This window comes from Oncorhynchus masou, chromosome 27 (assembly GCF_036934945.1).
Source record: "Oncorhynchus masou masou isolate Uvic2021 chromosome 27, UVic_Omas_1.1, whole genome shotgun sequence".
NCBI lineage: Eukaryota > Metazoa > Chordata > Actinopteri > Salmoniformes > Salmonidae > Oncorhynchus > Oncorhynchus masou.
Window position 1 is genome coordinate 55,233,964 of NC_088238.1, and position 17,500 is coordinate 55,251,463.

Here is a 17,500-nt window from a genome sequence, read left to right on the forward strand (position 1 = left end):
CAATGTAAACACATGTTTCAAATGCCAATAAAGCCCCTTGAATTGAATTGAATTGAGAGAGAGAGAGAGAGAGAGAACCTGAGACAGAGCTGCATTTCCTGACAAAATGTTAAAAAAAATATAAAACAATTAGAGTGTCATTTCCCCAAATTTGAAACCCTTATTCAAGGTTTCAAAGACCTCTCTGATGAGAATAGGCTACCCGTCCTCTCGGGCAGAGAGCTGTGGGCTGGCAGCGCACTACATTGCTGCCTGCCATAAGATGAGGGACAGTGTCTGACAGACCAATCAACCTGCACATGTCCTCTACTGTATACTTATTGTTATTGTACATTGTATGGTTATTTTGATCCTTGGTTATTGTTGTTACTGTTGTCCCGTTGACAATTTTGATTCTTATTATTTCATATTGTTTCATTATTTCATATTGTTTCATTATTTCATATTATAAATATCCAAAATAAGCTTTGGCAATATGTACATTGTTACATCATGCCAATAAAGCACATTGAATTGAATTGAGACAGAGAGAGAGAGAGAGAGAGGGAGAGAGAGAGAGAGAGAGAGACAGAGAGAGAGAGAGAGAGAGAAAGAGACAGAGAGAGACCGAGAGAGAGGAGAGAGAGAGAGAGAGAGAGAGAGAGAGAGAGAGAGAGAGAGAGAGAGAGAGAGAGAGAGAGAGAGAGAGAGAGAGAGAGACAGAGAGAGAGAGAGAGTGAGAGAGAGAGAGAAAGAGAGAGAGAGAAGAGAGAGAGAGAGAGAGAGAGAGAGAGAGAGAGAGAGAGAGAGAGACAGAGAGAGAGAGAGAGAGAGAGAGAGAGAGAGAGAGAGTGAAATGAAAAAATAAATAACAGGAGAAATAGAGAAAATGAGAGAGTTGATATTATAGAGAGAATGGAAAAAGTGTGAAATGGATAGAAAGAGAGTGACCGAAATAGAGTGAAAGTGAGAAAGAAAGAAAGAAAGAGGTTGTCACGCATGACGGAGGAGTTAATTGATAGTGGGGGCAGATGGAGAAGAAATTACAGTGTTTCATGGAAAGAGACGACATTGAGGAGACAGAGGTTGTTTCTGAACCCTATAGGCCGTGTGATGGGAGAGTGTTTCTAGACCCTATAGGTCCAGTGATGGGAGAGTGTTTCTAGACCCTATAGGTCCAGTGATGGGAGAGTGTTTCTAGACCCTATAGGTCCAGTGATGGGAGGTTGTTTCTAGACCCTATAGGTCCAGTGATGGGAGATTGTTTCTAGACCCTATAGGTCCAGTGATGGGAGGTTGTTTCTAGACCCTATAGGTCCAGTGATGGGAGATTGTTTCTAGATTGGAGGTTGTTTTCTAGGTCCCTAGATAGGTCCAGTGATTGGAGGTTGTTTCTAGACCCTATAGGTCCAGTGATAGGCCTAGACCCTATAGGCCGTGTGATGGGAGATTGTTTCTAGAGGTTGTTTCTAGACCCTATAGGCCGTGTGATGGGAGGTTGTTTCTAGACCCTATAGGCCGTGTGATGGGAGGTTGTTTCTAGACACTATAGGTCCAGTGATGGGAGGTTGTTTCTAGACCCTATAGGTTCAGTGATTGGAGGTTGTTTCTAGACCCTGGACAGGACTGTTCTGTACTGTACTGTACTGCACTGCAATGTTCTGTACTGCACTGCACTGCACTGCACTGTACTGAGCTGCACGGTACTGTACTACACTGCACTGTACTGCACTGTACTGAGCTGCACTGTACTGTACTGAGCTGCACTGCACTGTTCTGCACTGCACTGTACTGCACTGTAAGGTACTGCCCCGTACTGCACTGTAATGTACTACGCTGTGCTGTACTGAGCTGCACTGTACTGTACTGCAATTCACTGCACTGTACTGTACTGTACTGAGCTGCACTGTACTGCACTGTACGTTGCTGCACTGTACTGAGCTGCACTGTACTGTACTGTATTTTACTGAGCTGTACTGCAATGCACTGTACTGGACTGTACGGTAATGCACTGTGCTGCACTGTGCTGCACTGTTATGTACCGCACTGTACTGTACTGTACTGCACTGTACTGTACTGTCCTGTACTTGACTGTACTTTACTGAGTGTACTGCACTGCTCTGTACTGTACTGCACTGGTCTGTACTGCACTGTACTGACTTGTACTGGACTGTACTGTACTGCACTGTTCTGTACTGCACTGTACTGTACTGCACTGTACTGCTCTGTACTGCACTGTACTGTACTGTCCTGTACTTGACTGTACTTTACTGAGTGTACTGCACTGCTCTGTACTGTACTGCACTGTACTGACTTGTACTGGACTGTACTGCTCTGCTCTGCACGGTACTGTATTTTATTTTACTGAGCTGCACTGCTCTGTACTGGACTATACTGTTCTGCACTGTACTATACTGCACTGTTCTGTTCTGTTCTGTACTGTACTGTTCTGGACTGCACTGCTCTGCCTTGTACTATACTGTACTGTCCTGTACTGTAGTGGATTGTATTCTACTGCACTATTCTGTACTGGACTGTACTGTACTACACTGTTCTGTACTGGACTGTACTGTACTACACTGTTCTGTACTGGACTGTACTGTACTACACTGTTCTGTACTGGACTGGACTGGACTGGACTGGACTGGACTGTACTGTACTGTACTGTACTGTACTGTACTGTACTGTACTGTACTGCTCTGCTCTGTACTGTACTAGACTCTACTAGACTGTACTAGACTGTATTGGACTGTACTGCACTGCACTGTTTGTGTGAAACACTCAAGATGTTTTAGAATATAGTGTGAGTGACCTCTATGAGTTAAGCAACATAGTCCGAAACGGGAGGATATCTCAATGTCCTACATTATCAGAGATACAGCACTCAGCAACGGTCATCGTTCACCATAAAAAACTCTGATGGCATCTTTTGCCTTCATATAAGGCCTTGCTGTCACTGACCCAAAAAGAGCACCAGATCTGTGGAACAACTCTCACACTCTCTCTCCATCCCAACTCTCACACTCTCTCTCCATCACACTCTCTCTCCATCCTGAAGACTTACATCACAATAGTCCCTGCCAGGAAAAACACGTTTTATAATAAGCAGCTCCATTCCACAGCCGTAGTGTCCGACCAGACCATTGTCTCCTCCAACATGGGGAACATCTGTAGTCTGTAGAATCAGACTGCAGACAAAACATCTCCAAGCAGCCAGCACACAGCTGCTGCTCTGACATGAGGAAAGGAACACAAAGAGACGGATGAGGGACAGGGAATCAATGACGTGGCCCTGAGTGAGAGTGTGTATGGTCAGACTGGGGCATCTAGTAAGAAGTGCGAGTGGAAAAAGAGAGAAAGAGGGGAGGAGAAAGAGAGAGAGAGAGGGGAGGAGAAAGAGAGGAGAAAGAGAGATAGAAGGGGGAGGAGAGAGAGAAGGGGAGGAGAGAGAGGAGAAACAGAGAGAGGGGGAGGAGAGAGAGAGGAGAAAAAGAGAGAGGGGGGAAGGAGAAAGCGAGAGAGAGGGGAGAAGAAAGAAAGAAAGAGAGAGAGGGGGAGAGCGAGAGGGGGAAGGAGAAAGAGAGAGAGAGAGGGAGAGGAGAAAGCGAGAGGGGGGAGGAGAGAGAGAGAGAGGAGGAAGAGAGAGGGAGAGAAGAGGAAAGGAGAATGAGAGAGAGGGGGAGGAGAGAGAGAGGAGAAAGAGAGAGAGGGAGGTATTAAACTGTCCCTGGTGCCTCCTTGAAGACAACATTCTCAGACAGATTCCACATTAAAAGAGGCCTTGTCCGTTTTGTCAGTTAATTATGGTAACAACTTTTATTTTCTCTCTTTTATTTGATGCCTTGGCACTTTACCTCAGCCCTTTGTCCCCGCTTCACTTTTAAATTGAATCTTACCAAAGAAAATAGAAACTTTGTGGAAGGCCAAGAGGCCGACAGCGTTAATAAAATAGGTTCTATGAGCAGCGTACAGGTTTCTCTACTCCTTGAAGTTATCATATTTTTCCCACGCACCTGCAACCACATAACTCAGATGTGCGAGTGCTTTGTTGTTTTTCACAATAAATTTCACCACTTCGGCCGATTTACAGCAGATTTCACTCAGTCGACTACCTTCACTTACAATTATAACAGACAGAAGGGTAATGGGACAACCAGGACACTGGTGTAGCTGTAGAGGCAGAAACAGAAAGCACTAATATCCATAGTAACGAAGGAGAGGAAACAAGGAAAGGATAATGGCATACAAAGCCAAGATCAACCAATCATTCCTCTACACTATGGTACCAGCCAACCACTGGCTGACGACAGTAACCAATCGATGCTAACCAAATTGACAATACCCACCCACTTGACGAAGGAGCTATCCATTGGTTGGTTCAAATGGTAACAACCATCCACCCACCAGAATAGTGGAATCTGAACTACCATGAACTGGTTTGATGAGTTCAGTCTGTCCTAACTGCTGTTGTTGGCACACACAAAAAGACATGTTAATATTCATCGTTTGGAACACTTTGCCTGACATTTTAGTATGCTGAATTGAGTACCTTATGAAGTGTAGGCGAGGAGTAGGCTCTGGGGGTTTACCTAGCATAAACCCAGCTAATACAACCTAATCCTGAAACATTGCCTCTGATGTTTCCACCAAATCCTTTGAAATGGACAGACATGCACAAGTAAACACAAAGAGATCATGCAAAGCACACACACACACACACACACACACACACACACACACACACACACACACACACACACACACACACACACACACACACACACACACACACACACACACACACACACACACACACACACACACACACACACACACACACACACACACCCCATCCCCCCATCCCCAACACACACAAACACCAATATTTCCAACTGAGTGCACTTGCAATGTCATCATCCCTTACTGACATGAATTGTTTGGGAGCAACAGACAGACAGACCCTTATCCAGATAGATGGAGAGATGGAGAGGGGACACTAGCTTGTTAAAGGTGTATGCCTGACTAAACAATAGCTATTATTTGAGGGACATGTTGTTATTGCGAGACAAAAATGATTTACAGACAAATACAGCCATCATTTGTCCAGTTACGTCAATTTGTTATTTTGGGTCATGTTAAGCAGGCTAAGTTTCTCTGGTTTCAGATGGACACAGAGAAAGGGATAGGGATAATGAAGGAGAGTGGAGGGAGGGAGGGAGGGAGGGAGGGAGAGAGGGGGGAGGGAGGGGAGGGAGGGAGGGAGGGAGGGGAGGGAGGGAGAGAGAGGGGAGAGAGAGAGAGAGGAGGGAGGGAGAGAGAGGAGGGAGGGAGAGAGAGAGAGGGAGAGAGGGAGAGAGGGAGAGAGGGAGAGAGAGAGAGGAGGAGAGAGAGAGAGGGAGGGGAGGGAGGGAGGGAGGGAGGGAGGGAGGGAGGGAGGGAGGGAGGGAGGGAGGGAGGGGGGGAGGGAGGGAGGGAGGGAGGGAGGGAGGGAGGGAGGGAGGGAGTAAATGAAAACCTGACCCTTCTATTTCCTGTTTGTGCGGCTTGTCTGTGCTCCTAGAAAATAATAAGTAATGTTTATTTTGTCTTGTTTTTATTGACCCTTCATCTTTGAGCCTATTTCAAATCAGATGTTATTGGTCACATACACAAATTTAGCGAATGTTATTGTGGGTGTAGCGATATGATTATGTTCCTAGCGCCAACAGTGGAGTAGTATCTAACAATATACAACAATACACACAAATCTCAAAGTAAAATAGAATGTAATTAAGGAATATATAAATATTTGGACGACTTCTACCCCCACAGAAAAAAATCATGAGAAATCAGGAAGTGAAAGCATGTTGGCCCAGCAGACGGCATCACAGAGGACGGACCAGCCCCTGCTATGAGTAAAAGGCAATTCTCTGCGTGACACAAGGGGATTCTCCACAGAAATCCTAACTGTTTTCTAATCAACAATTCCTGGTGTAACGAAGTTGAACACATGTCAAGCTCAAATTCTACCGACGTGGAGTTTCTGATGCCAAACTGCCGACCTCACTACATGCCGAGCGAATTAACATTATCACAGCTTTTTTACATACTGCGACAAGCAAACATCAAGGCGGCACTCAGTTAACTGTACAATAACATTTAGCCAGCAAGAATCCTTTCAACTGGAAGCAGATTTGATTGTGGGAGTTATTTAATAAAGCAAAGTATTTCAAAGTATCATCAACATGTATCCGGCCCCACAAGAGAAAACAACGTGCTGGACCCTGTGTACACAAACATCTGTGACGCTTGCAAAGCCATCCCCCGCCTCCACTTCGGCCAATCAGACTCAATACTGCAGGACTGTTTTGAGAATACTGATCGGAATGTGTTCAAAGATTCATCCGCGCAGGACTCATCCATCAACACTAAGGGCTGAGTGTTTAACACTGAGTGTATGATTTTTTAAAAACATTTAGAACAGTCTCAATTCATCAGGATATGGACTCTACAAGAGAGTGTCAAAAGAGTTCCACAGGGATGCTGGCTTCACTAGGAAATGTGTTGATGATGTAGTACCCACAATAACAATCCGGACATACCCCAAACAAAAACCCTGGATGAAAGGAGATATCCATAGCATGCTGACGGCCCGTACTGCAGCACTCAATGTCAGCAGAGTGAACCACGACGACTATATCTCGTGAACCATTTATATATCTCATAGGTACATACTGTATTCTATCCTATTCTAATGTATCTAAGTCTATGCCGCTCTGACATTGCTCACCCAAAATGTACAGTATATATTCTTAATTCCATTCCTTTACTTTAGATTTGTGTGTATTGTTGTGAAATTGTGTAATGAATCTCTTCGTCGTCTGAGGAGGAGTAGGAAGGATCGGACCAATATGCAGCGTGGTAAGTGTCCATGTTAATTAATTAGACTGAACACACAAAACAAAATAACAAAGTGAATGGAAGAAACTAAGTAAGATGGCATACACTAAACAGAAAACAACAACCCACAAATCATAGTGGGAACACAGGCTACCTAAGTATGGTTCTCAATCAGAGACAACGATTGACAGCTGCCTCTGATTGGGAACCATACCAGGCTAAAAGCAGAAATATAAAACATAGAACTAAAACATCAAATGCCCACCCCAACTCACGCCCTGACCACACTAAAACAGAGACATAAAAAAGGAACTAAGGTCAGGACGTGACAAATTGTTAGATATTACTGTTAGGTATTACTGCACTGTTAGAGCTAGAAACACAAGCATTTCGCTACACCTGCAATAAAATCTGCTAAATATGTGTATGTGACAAATACAACTTGATTTGATATGTACAAGGCAAGCAGGTAGAAGCATTAGGCTCCCAGATGAGCTTAACACATTCTAGGCTCACTTCGAGGCAGACAATACTGAGCCATCCAGGAAGGCACTTGCTGCTCCGGATGACAAGGTGCTTTCGTTCTCCTAGGCTGATGTGAGGAAAACTCTCAAAAGAGTTGAATATTCACAAAGCCTCCGGTCCAGATGGCATCCCTGGCCGCGTCCTCAGAGTGTGCGCCCGACTAGCTGGCGGCCATCTTCTCGTACATCTTCAACTTGTCCTTGACCCAGACTGTAGTCCTCACTTGCTTCAAGGAGATCACCATCATCCCACTGCCAAAGAAAACCAAGGTGACCTGCCCAGATGACTATCGCCCTGTCACACTCACCGTGTCGTCATTAAGTGCTTCAAGAGGCTGGTTATGACCCACATCAAGGCCAGCATGCCATGCACACGGGACCCACTTCAATTTGCCTACCATTCGAACAGATCCACAGAAGGTGCAATTTCCATCAATATTCACATGGCCATAACACATCTGAACATGATGAGCACCTACTGTGAGAATGCTGTTCATTGACTATAGTTCAGCATTCAACACTATTGTCCCTTCCAAGCTTGTCACCAAGCTCAGACTCCTGGGTCTGGACAATACGTTCTGCAACTGGATCCTGGACTTCCTGATAGGCAGACCACGGCTTCAACTCCATCATAAAGTTTGCTAACGACACCTGATAACCAACAAGAACGAGTCAGCCTATAGGGAGGAGGTAAGTGTGGTGTCAGGACAACAACCTCCACCCTCAATGTCAGCAAAACAAATGAGCTGATTGCTGACTTCAAGAAGCAGAGGAGGGAACACGTCCCGATCCACATCACAGAGGACTTTACATGGACCGACAACACCACCACTCTTGTCCAGAGGGTGCAACAGCGCTCCTCTACTTCCTAAGGTGGCAGAAGAAATCCATTATGCCACCCCGTGTTCTCTCCAAATACTAACGCTGCACCATCAAGAGAGTCCTGACCAATTGTGACTGAAAAGCCTTCCAGCGGGTGGTGAAGATGACCCAGTACATCACTGGGGCCATGTTCCCACTCATTCAGGCACCGTTTCAAGATTCTACTTGAAACGGTGCCTGAGGAAGTCCCAAAGCATCATCAATAACCCACACATCCCAGCCACGAGCTGTTTAGTCCCTTACCGTCGGGCAGATGTCATCATAGCATGAGCATCTTTCATTGTTTGTATATGTAGGTTTTGTATGGGGTTTTATATGGGGCTTCGTTGAATGCAGATGCTATTTTTTGGTGTAAGCCTCTCTGGGTCAATAGGGTCCCGTGGTCATCTTTGAACATGAGACTATCACTTCCCCTTTCAACCCCGGACAAAGTCCTCACCTCGGACTAGGGTGTGCAGGGTGAATACATGGTCTGTCGTATGGTAATTTGGTAAATAGACAATTTGACACTTGCTCAGTACATTGTTTTCCCTGAGGAAATGTCTGCTGTTAATGATAATGCAGAAGATTCTCCCAAGGTTGCTGTTGACTCATATCCTACGGTAGTTATTGTGGTCAAAATTGTCTCCACTTTTGTGGATTGGGGTGACAAGTCCTTGGTTCCAAATATTGGGGAAGATGCCAGAGCTGAGGAGGATGTTAACGAGCTTAAAATAGCCAATTGGAATTTGCTATCGGTATATTTTATAATTTCATTGAGGATACCATCAACCCCACAGGCCTTTTTGGGTTGGAGGGTTAGTATTTTGTCCTGTCGTCAGTTCAATGTAATTGGAGAATCCAGTGGTGTAGGTCCTCTTGGTGTGAGTTCTCTCGGTGCAGATCTTTTGGGAGGGGGTCTTGGAGGGGGTCTTGCAGGTCTGGGAGGGTGTCCTTTGCTTTGTTGCTCCTGTGTGAGGTGCTGGGGCTACGGTTGAGGGTGACGTCATTCAGGGTTCTGGCAAAAGTTGGGATTGCTGCCTTGTAGAAGTGGACCTGGTCATAAAGGCTGTTCAATCCAGGGTGGAGTGGTGGGCCAGGTATACATTAGGTTTTGAGGCACAGTCCCACAAAATGTTTGCATTCACCCACTGTATGGTGGCTGGGTGAAAGTATTTTTGTGGTAGCAGGGGGAGATAAAAAGTTTATCCTTTTAAATGTATTTGGCATTTGAGTCAATTTTTGGCTTTTGTGTGTCCTCAGTGGATGTGGGGGGTTGTCAAGAGAGCTATCAGGGGAGCTGACGGGAGAGCTGTTAGGACGGGGTGGGGTCTTTTGGGTTGGTGGGTCCTGTGGTGTTGAGGTTGTGGTCCGGGTCTGAGTTGGGCTGTTCTGCACGCTTCTCAAGAGGAATGTTCTGCTCTCTGTCACACCTCAGCTTTCTGACCTCGTCACAGAGAGAGAGGGATCTGTTTGATCCCGTAAAAGTCCTGCTGGAACTGCATGAGGATGCCCTGCACCATTACTGTCCCAGACTTGTACATGTTGACAGAGGTTGTTTCAATTTCCTCAATGTCTAGTATTCTGAGTTTCCACACTGAGACAATACCCTTCTCTCTTTTGCTCTTATAGCACTGTGCCATGCCAGGGGATGGTCTGTGTGGAAAATTAAGTTGCTTACGTTACCCTTTTTGTAGAAGTCAGCAAATAGTGTCTCTGGATTGTCCCCGAGGAGCTTTTTTTAGTACTTATACCTTGCAGTGTTATTTTTAATATCCATGGGGTTCTGTACTGTAATGACCTCTAGACAGGGATAAGCCATTGGGGCTTCAAAGGTCTCAGTATTTGGGTGTGGGGGGGCTGTGAAACTCAGTGTTGTCCTAGCAGCTTGGTATAATTATTTACTTAGCTTTATATAACAAAATTATTTTCTTTTCCTTTTGGCTTCAGAAGTGGCTTCAAAATGGATATTACTTAATCAGTTTTGTATTGGATGGTATTTCCAGGTTCCACTGTGCTTATTCTACAGGTTCTGGTCTCTTATCAGTTTTGTATTGGATGGTATTTCCAGGTTCCACTATGCTTATTCTACAGGTTTTGGTCTCTTATCAGTTCAGTCCATGGTAGGAATAATCCATTCAGGTCATTTTATCCAAAATCAATGTTTTTGTTATGGAATTTAGATGTGGATTGAATGTTTTCATGTTGAGGTTAATATCCTGTATAGGTCCTTGTGAAAAAAATGACAGTTTACCTACATTTATCCAACTCTACATTTTTGGAGATTAACTCAGGAACCCATGAACTCATTACCCTCCCCTCCCCCCCCCCCCTCTCTCTCTTCTCCCTCTCCCTCTCTCCCTCTCTCTCTCCCCCCTCTCTCCATCCATCCCTCCCTCCCTCCCTCCCCTGGGCTAAACTACATATACACCCCCTGTGATAAACTACCTCCACACCCGCTGGGCTAAACTACATCTACACCCCCTGGGATAAACTACCTCCACACCCCCTGGGCTAAACTACATCTACACCCCCTGGGATAGACTACCTCTGCAGCCCCTGGGCTAAACTACATCTACACCCCCTGGGATAAACTACCTCCACACCCCCTGGGCTAAACTACATCTACACCCCCTGGGATAAACTACCTCCACACCCCCTGGGCTAAACTACATCTACACCCCCTGGGATAGACTACCTCTGCAGCCCCTGGGCTAAACTACATCTACACCCCCTGGGATAAACTACCTCCGCACCCTGCACCCCCCTGGGATAAACTACAACTACATCACCCCCTGGGGATAGACTACCTCTGGGCACCCCCTGGGATAGACTACCTCTGCACCCCCTGGGCTAAACTACATCTACACCCCCTGGGATAGACTACCTCTGCACCCCCTGGGATAGACTACCTCTGCAAGCCCCTGGGCTAAACTACCTCTACACCCCCTGGGATAGACTACCTCCACACCCCCTGGGCTAAACAACATCTACACCCACTGGGATAGACTACCTCCATACCCCCTGTTGTCCAGCGTCCACTTCCACACTGTACACTATGTGTATAGATGGATTGATCTTGATCAGTTCAGGTACTGTAACTCGATAAAAAGGTTGTCCACTCCTTTGGTCCTATTTAACGTTTCCGACTACAAAGGCCAGAGAGGCGTGGGCAGCAGAGGCCAAGTTGTTAGTGGATTACTGTCAATCAATAGAACTGAGTGGGCACGATCACCCAGTCTCCTATCAGAGGGAAACTTAGCTGATAGACCTAGAAACAATCTCCATGCACACACACACACACACACACACACACACACACACACACACACACACACACACACACACACACACACACACACACACACACACACACACACACACACACACACACACACACACACACACACACACACACACACACACACACACAGTGCCAAGTCTGTATTGGGCCAGATTCTGAATTATGGCCTGACATCATGGGATAGAGTGGGTCTATGACTAGTGCCAACTCCAGCTCCATAACCAGCCCCATAGCCATCCCCAGCCCCAGCCCCATAGCCATCCCCAGCCCCATAGCCAGCCCCATAGCCATCCCAATAACCATCCCCAGCCCCATAACCAGCCCCATAGCCAACCCATAGCCAACCCCATAGCCAGCCCCAGCCCCATAGCCAGACCCATAGCCAACCCCATAGCCAGCCCCAGCCACAGCCAGCCATCCCCAGCCCCATAGCCATCCCCAGCCCCAGCCCCATAGCCAGACCCATAGCCAACCCCATAGCCAGCCCCATAGCCATCCCCAGCCCCAGCCCCATAGCCAGACCCATAGCCAACCCCATAGCCAGCCCCAGCCCCATAGCCATCCCCAGCCCCATAGCCAACCCCATAGCCAGCCCCATAGCCAGCCCCAGCCCCATAGCCAACCCCATAGCCAGCCCCATAGCCAGCCCCAGCCCCATAGCCAACCCCATAGCCAGCCCCATAGCCAGGCCCAGCCCCATAGCCAACCCCATAGCCAGCCCCAGCCCCATAGCCAACCCCATAGCCATCCCCATAGCCAGTCCCATAGCCATCCCCATAGCCAGTCCCATAGCCAGTCCCAGCCCCATAGCCATCCCCATAGCCATCCCCATAGCCATCCCCATAGCCAGTCCCAGCCCCATAGCCATCCCCATAGCCATCCCCATAGCCAGTCCCAGCCCCATAGCCAGCCGCATAGCCATCCCAATAACCTTCCCCAGCCCCACAGCCAGCCCCATAGCCAGCCCCATAGCCAGCCCCATAGCCAGTCCCATTGCCAGTCCCATTGCCCGCCCCATAGCCATCCCCATAGCCAGCCCCATAGCCAGTCCCAGCCCCATAGCCAGCCCCATAGCCAGTCCCATTGCCAGTCCCATTGCCCGCCCCATAGCCAGCCCCATAGCCAGTCCCATAGCCAGTCCCATAGCCAGTCCCATAGCCAGTCCCATAGCCAGTCCCATAGCCAGTCCCATAGCCAGTCCCATAGCCAGTCCCATAGCCAGTCCCAGCCCCACAGACAGCCCCATCCCCAGCCTCATAGCCATCCCCATATATAGCCTCATAGCCAGCCCCATATATAGCCCCACAGACAGCCCCATATATAGCCCCACAGACAGCCCCATATATAGCCCCACAGACAGCCCCATATATAGCCCCACAGACAGCCCCATATATAGCCCCACAGACACTGCCCCCAGTCCCCAGCCCCACAGCCAGCCCCATAGCCAGCCCCATAGCAGACAGCCCCATAGCCAGCCCCATAGCTAGTCCCAGCCCCATAGCCATCCCCATAGCCAGCCCCATAGCCAGTCCCAGCCCCATAGCCAGCCCCATATATAGCCAGTCCCATTGCCAGACAGCCCCATTATAGCCCCATAGCCAGCCCCAGTCCCATAGCCAGTCCCATAGCCAGTCCCATAGCCAGTCCCATAGCCAGTCCCATTGCCAGTCCCATAGCCAGTCCCATAGCCAGTCCCATAGCCAGTCCCAGCCCCACAGACAGCCCCATCCCCAGCCTCATAGCCAGCCCCATATATAGCCCCACAGACAGCCCCATATATAGCCCCACAGACAGCCCCATATATAGCCCCACAGACAGCCCCATATATAGCCCCACAGACAGCCCCATATATAGCCCCACAGACAGCCCCATCCCCAGCCCCACAGACAGCCCCACAGACAGCCCCATATATAGCCCCACAGACAGCCCCATATATAGCCCCACAGACAGCCCCATATATAGCCCCACAGACAGCCCCATATATAGCCCCACAGACAGCCCCGTCCCCAGCCTCATAGCCTGTTCCATAGCTAGTTCCATCCCCAGCCCCAGCTCTAGCCCCAGGCGTGGTGAGTCACCATGCAGCTTAACAAGTCGGATGGACAAGTGGGAAGTGTAATTTGTTTCGTCAAGTGTTTTCTACAACTTTGCGTTCGGCATATTGAGTATCGCAATGGACAATTCAGTGTTCCAAAATCCCTTCAGTTATGACTGTAAAATCTGGCTATGACTCTCTGTTTTCTTGCAGGTTTTGTGTCTCTCTCAAAGAGAATGCCTTTTACTACAGTATTTTATATATATATACAGTATATATTATATTTCCTTTCACTTTAATCACTTTAAATCAGATCATTGTGATGCCTCAGCCAAAAAGAATGTGGTGGAGGATTCGAATGTGTGTGTTTATGTATTTTCTATGCCCCTCCTCCAGTCGTTCTTTGTGAGAAATAACAGCAACAGTGTGTGTGTGTGTGTGTGTGTGTGTGCGCGTGCGCGTGTGCGCGTGTGTGTGTGTGTGTGTGTGATTGACATAGTGCTAGTTAGAAGATGTTAGCCCATCCAACTTCTTTCCATTGGTACACTCTGAAACATCATGTTTGTGGCTGCGGGGTTGCACAGAAGACTTGAAGGTGTGTGTGTGTGTGTTTATGTTTGAATATTGCCTGTGTCTGTGTTGGTGGAGAGGGGCTGGTATGAATATCCTTTGTTTACCCTTCTGGGCATGTCAGAAATCAGAGACAATTAAAGTTGCACTATGCCCGAAATCGCTCCACCATTTCCTGATTGCTAAAACTCTAATAGTTTGCTTAATTTTAGTTTATGTGACAAAATAAGCGAGTACAGTGTAGAGAATCATTGTACCATCTAAACAGCTGTGAAATATATTTTCCAAAACCAAAATTATAGTTTTTTCAGCTGTTTGAAGTTGGTGAACAAAACTGAAAGTAAAAGACGCATAAACAAAATGTAAGAACAGGAAGAATAGAAATATCACACATAGATTTACAGCTTCTTAGACTTGCTTTCAATGAGAATGACAGATCTATAACTCACATTTCTATGTGAATTTGGTCGCACAAAAATATACATATTGCCACTTTAAGTAAACTATTATGACAATGATGATGATGATGATGATGATGAGTGAGAAGCTGTTTGACAACGGCCCTGTTTTAATTTGCCTAATTGCTGTGTCGGGTGTAAGTTCTCTGCCTCCAACTGCAGTAAATCGCCAGCCCTGATCCTAGGTCTTATTCTCTGGGACACCCCAGTCTTCATCTTGCTGACATCCATAAAAGGTTTTAGTATGTGTGATAACTCATAAGGACCAGGCCAATGATAGACAACCCTCATCAAACAATTATTGACCCTGATTGGCCTGTCTACCCTCATTCAAAACGGCTACCACACAGTCAGACATACAGTCCTGTCTCTACCACTTCCTGGTCTCCCTCAATTCAAATCAATTGAAAGGGCTTTATTGACATGGGAAACCAAATCAAGTGAAATAAACAATAAACAAAAGGGAAACAAACAAGGGAAATAAAAATAGACACTAAAACGTTTTAAAAGGACATATGCAGTCAAAATGCAGTATCAGTGTGTTGGTAAAAATTACTGGGGAATAATTTTTATAAACATGTTGACACACCCTTCTTGTAGAGAAACACCAATACCATCCTCCTCTCTTTCATGTTGATGAAACGGTCTATCACTCTGTCATGGAGTACACACTTTTAGTTTTTGTTGTCCTACACTACATGGCTAAAATGCTTCAACGTTAGCTAGTTAACATTAGCCTTCTGCATCCAGCTACATATTGAACTTCCATCCTCTCAGTCCAGGGGCACAACAATGTATGAATTAATGGTTGGATCTGAATTACTGTTAGAATCTTTGTCCAGTCATCAAATCAAATCAAATTTATTTATATAGCCCTTCGTACATCAGCTGATATCTCAAAGTGCTGTACAGAAACCCAGCCTAAAACCCCAAACAGCAAGCAATGCAGGTGTAGAAGCACGGTGGTTAGGAAAAACTCCCTAGAAAGGCCAAATCCTAGGAAGAAACCTAGAGAGGAACCAGTCCAGTACGGAGAATAAAGTAAACAGTTCAAATCCCTATATCCATCCATGACTAATTTAGGAAAGGGACAATCTTAGCTAGCTAGCTAACAACTGGAGTGCAACAACACAACGAGATTCAACAATTCAAGTTGTTTCTGTCGATGATGTGTGCTCTCAATGCGATTTGATAGGAGTGACGCCAAATCCAAAACTGGCTTCCCTTCACACTTTTTTTTTGGTGTGCCAGGACCATTCACAGTTGTCCTCACTCAGTTTAGCTCAACGCTGATTGGCTATTTCATACTTTTTATATATTTTTTTTATCAAGGGAAGCCAAATGCTCGCTGGCTTCCCTTGCATTCAATGCTATGAGCGGCAACAATGTCATACTCTTTTGGACCAGACAGGATCAAATAGATGGCCTACACATAGAGTGAAAGAGGGGCACTTTCTGCTGTGAGATACATTCAGATCCTTGTGAATTGAAGGAAAATGATGAGACAGAGAGACAGGAGACACTTGACTTTATCATTTATTCTTTGTAAAAAAAATTGGGGGGGAAGCCTGGCTTCCCTTGGCATCCATGAATACGCTCAACTTTTCAAATGTTCCACAATTGGCTAGTGTTGTAACAATGTGCAAACAATTGAAGTAACTCTATATTTTATGATTATCTCTCTCTCCCTCCCTCTTCTATCCTAGATTTATACTTGACCATGTTTTAATAAAGTTCACAGCGACCCCCTGGCCCTGACTCTTATCAAAGGAGCCGAGATGTGAGACGAGAGCTGGTCTTCCCGACGAGAGCTGGTCTTCCCGACGAGAGCTGGTCTTCCCGACGAGAGCTGGTCTTCCCGACGAGAGCTGGTCTTCCCGACGAGAGCTGGTCTTCCCGATGAGAGCTGGTCTTCCCGACGAGAGCTGGTCTTCCCGACGAGAGCCTACGCCGACGGCTTCATAATCTGCCCCTCTTCATTTACAATGAGTGTGAAAAACATTCGGAACACCTTCCTAATATGGAGATGCATGCCCTTTTTTTCCTCAGAACAGCCTCAATTCATCGGTCATTGACTACAAGGTGTCAAAAGCGTTCCACAGGGATGCAGGCCATTGTTGACTACCATGGGTCCCACAGTTGTGTCAAGTTGGTTGGATGTCCTTTGGGTGGTGGAACATTCTGGATACACACAGGAAACCCATCAGCGTTTATCGACGTACTCAAACCGGTGTGCTTGGCAGCTACTACCACACCCCGTTCAAAGGCCCTCTGAATGGCACACGTACACAATCCATGTCTCAGTTGTCTCAAGGCTTAGAAATCCTTCTCTAACCTGTCTCCTTCCCTTTACCAAATCTAACTTTATTAGTCACATGCGCCGAATACAACAGGTATAGACCTTACCATGAAATACTTACTTACAAGCCCTTAACCAACAATGCAGTTTAAAAAACATTCTGAGTTCAGAAAAATATTGACTAAATAAACTAAAGTAAATAATAAAAGAGCAACAATAACGAGGCTACATACCGGTACCAAGTCAATGTGCGGTGGTACAGGTTAGTCGAGGTAATAGAGGTAATATGTACATGTAGGTAAGGGTAAAGTGACTCTGCATAGATAATAGATAATAAACAGCGAGTAGCAGCAGCGTAAAAAAGGGGTGGGGGCGTAAAATAGTCTGGGTAGCAATTTGATTAGCTGTTCAGGAGTCTTATGGCTTGGGGGAAGAAGCTGTTAAGAAGCCTTTTGGACCTAGACATAGCACTCTGGTACCGCTTGCCATGCAGTAGTAGAGAGAACAGTCTATGACTAGGGTGGCTGTAGTCTTTGACAATTTTTAGGGCCTTCCTCTGACACTGCCTGGTATAGAGTTCCTGGATGGTAG

The 17,500-nt window shown here is 46.5% G+C and overlaps 1 pseudogene; it reads right to left on the reverse strand.

Moving 5' to 3' along the window:
• The window catches only part of LOC135516439 (VPS10 domain-containing receptor SorCS2-like), a 473,003-nt pseudogene that overhangs the window by 108,757 nt on the left and 346,746 nt on the right, over positions 1–17,500 (reverse strand).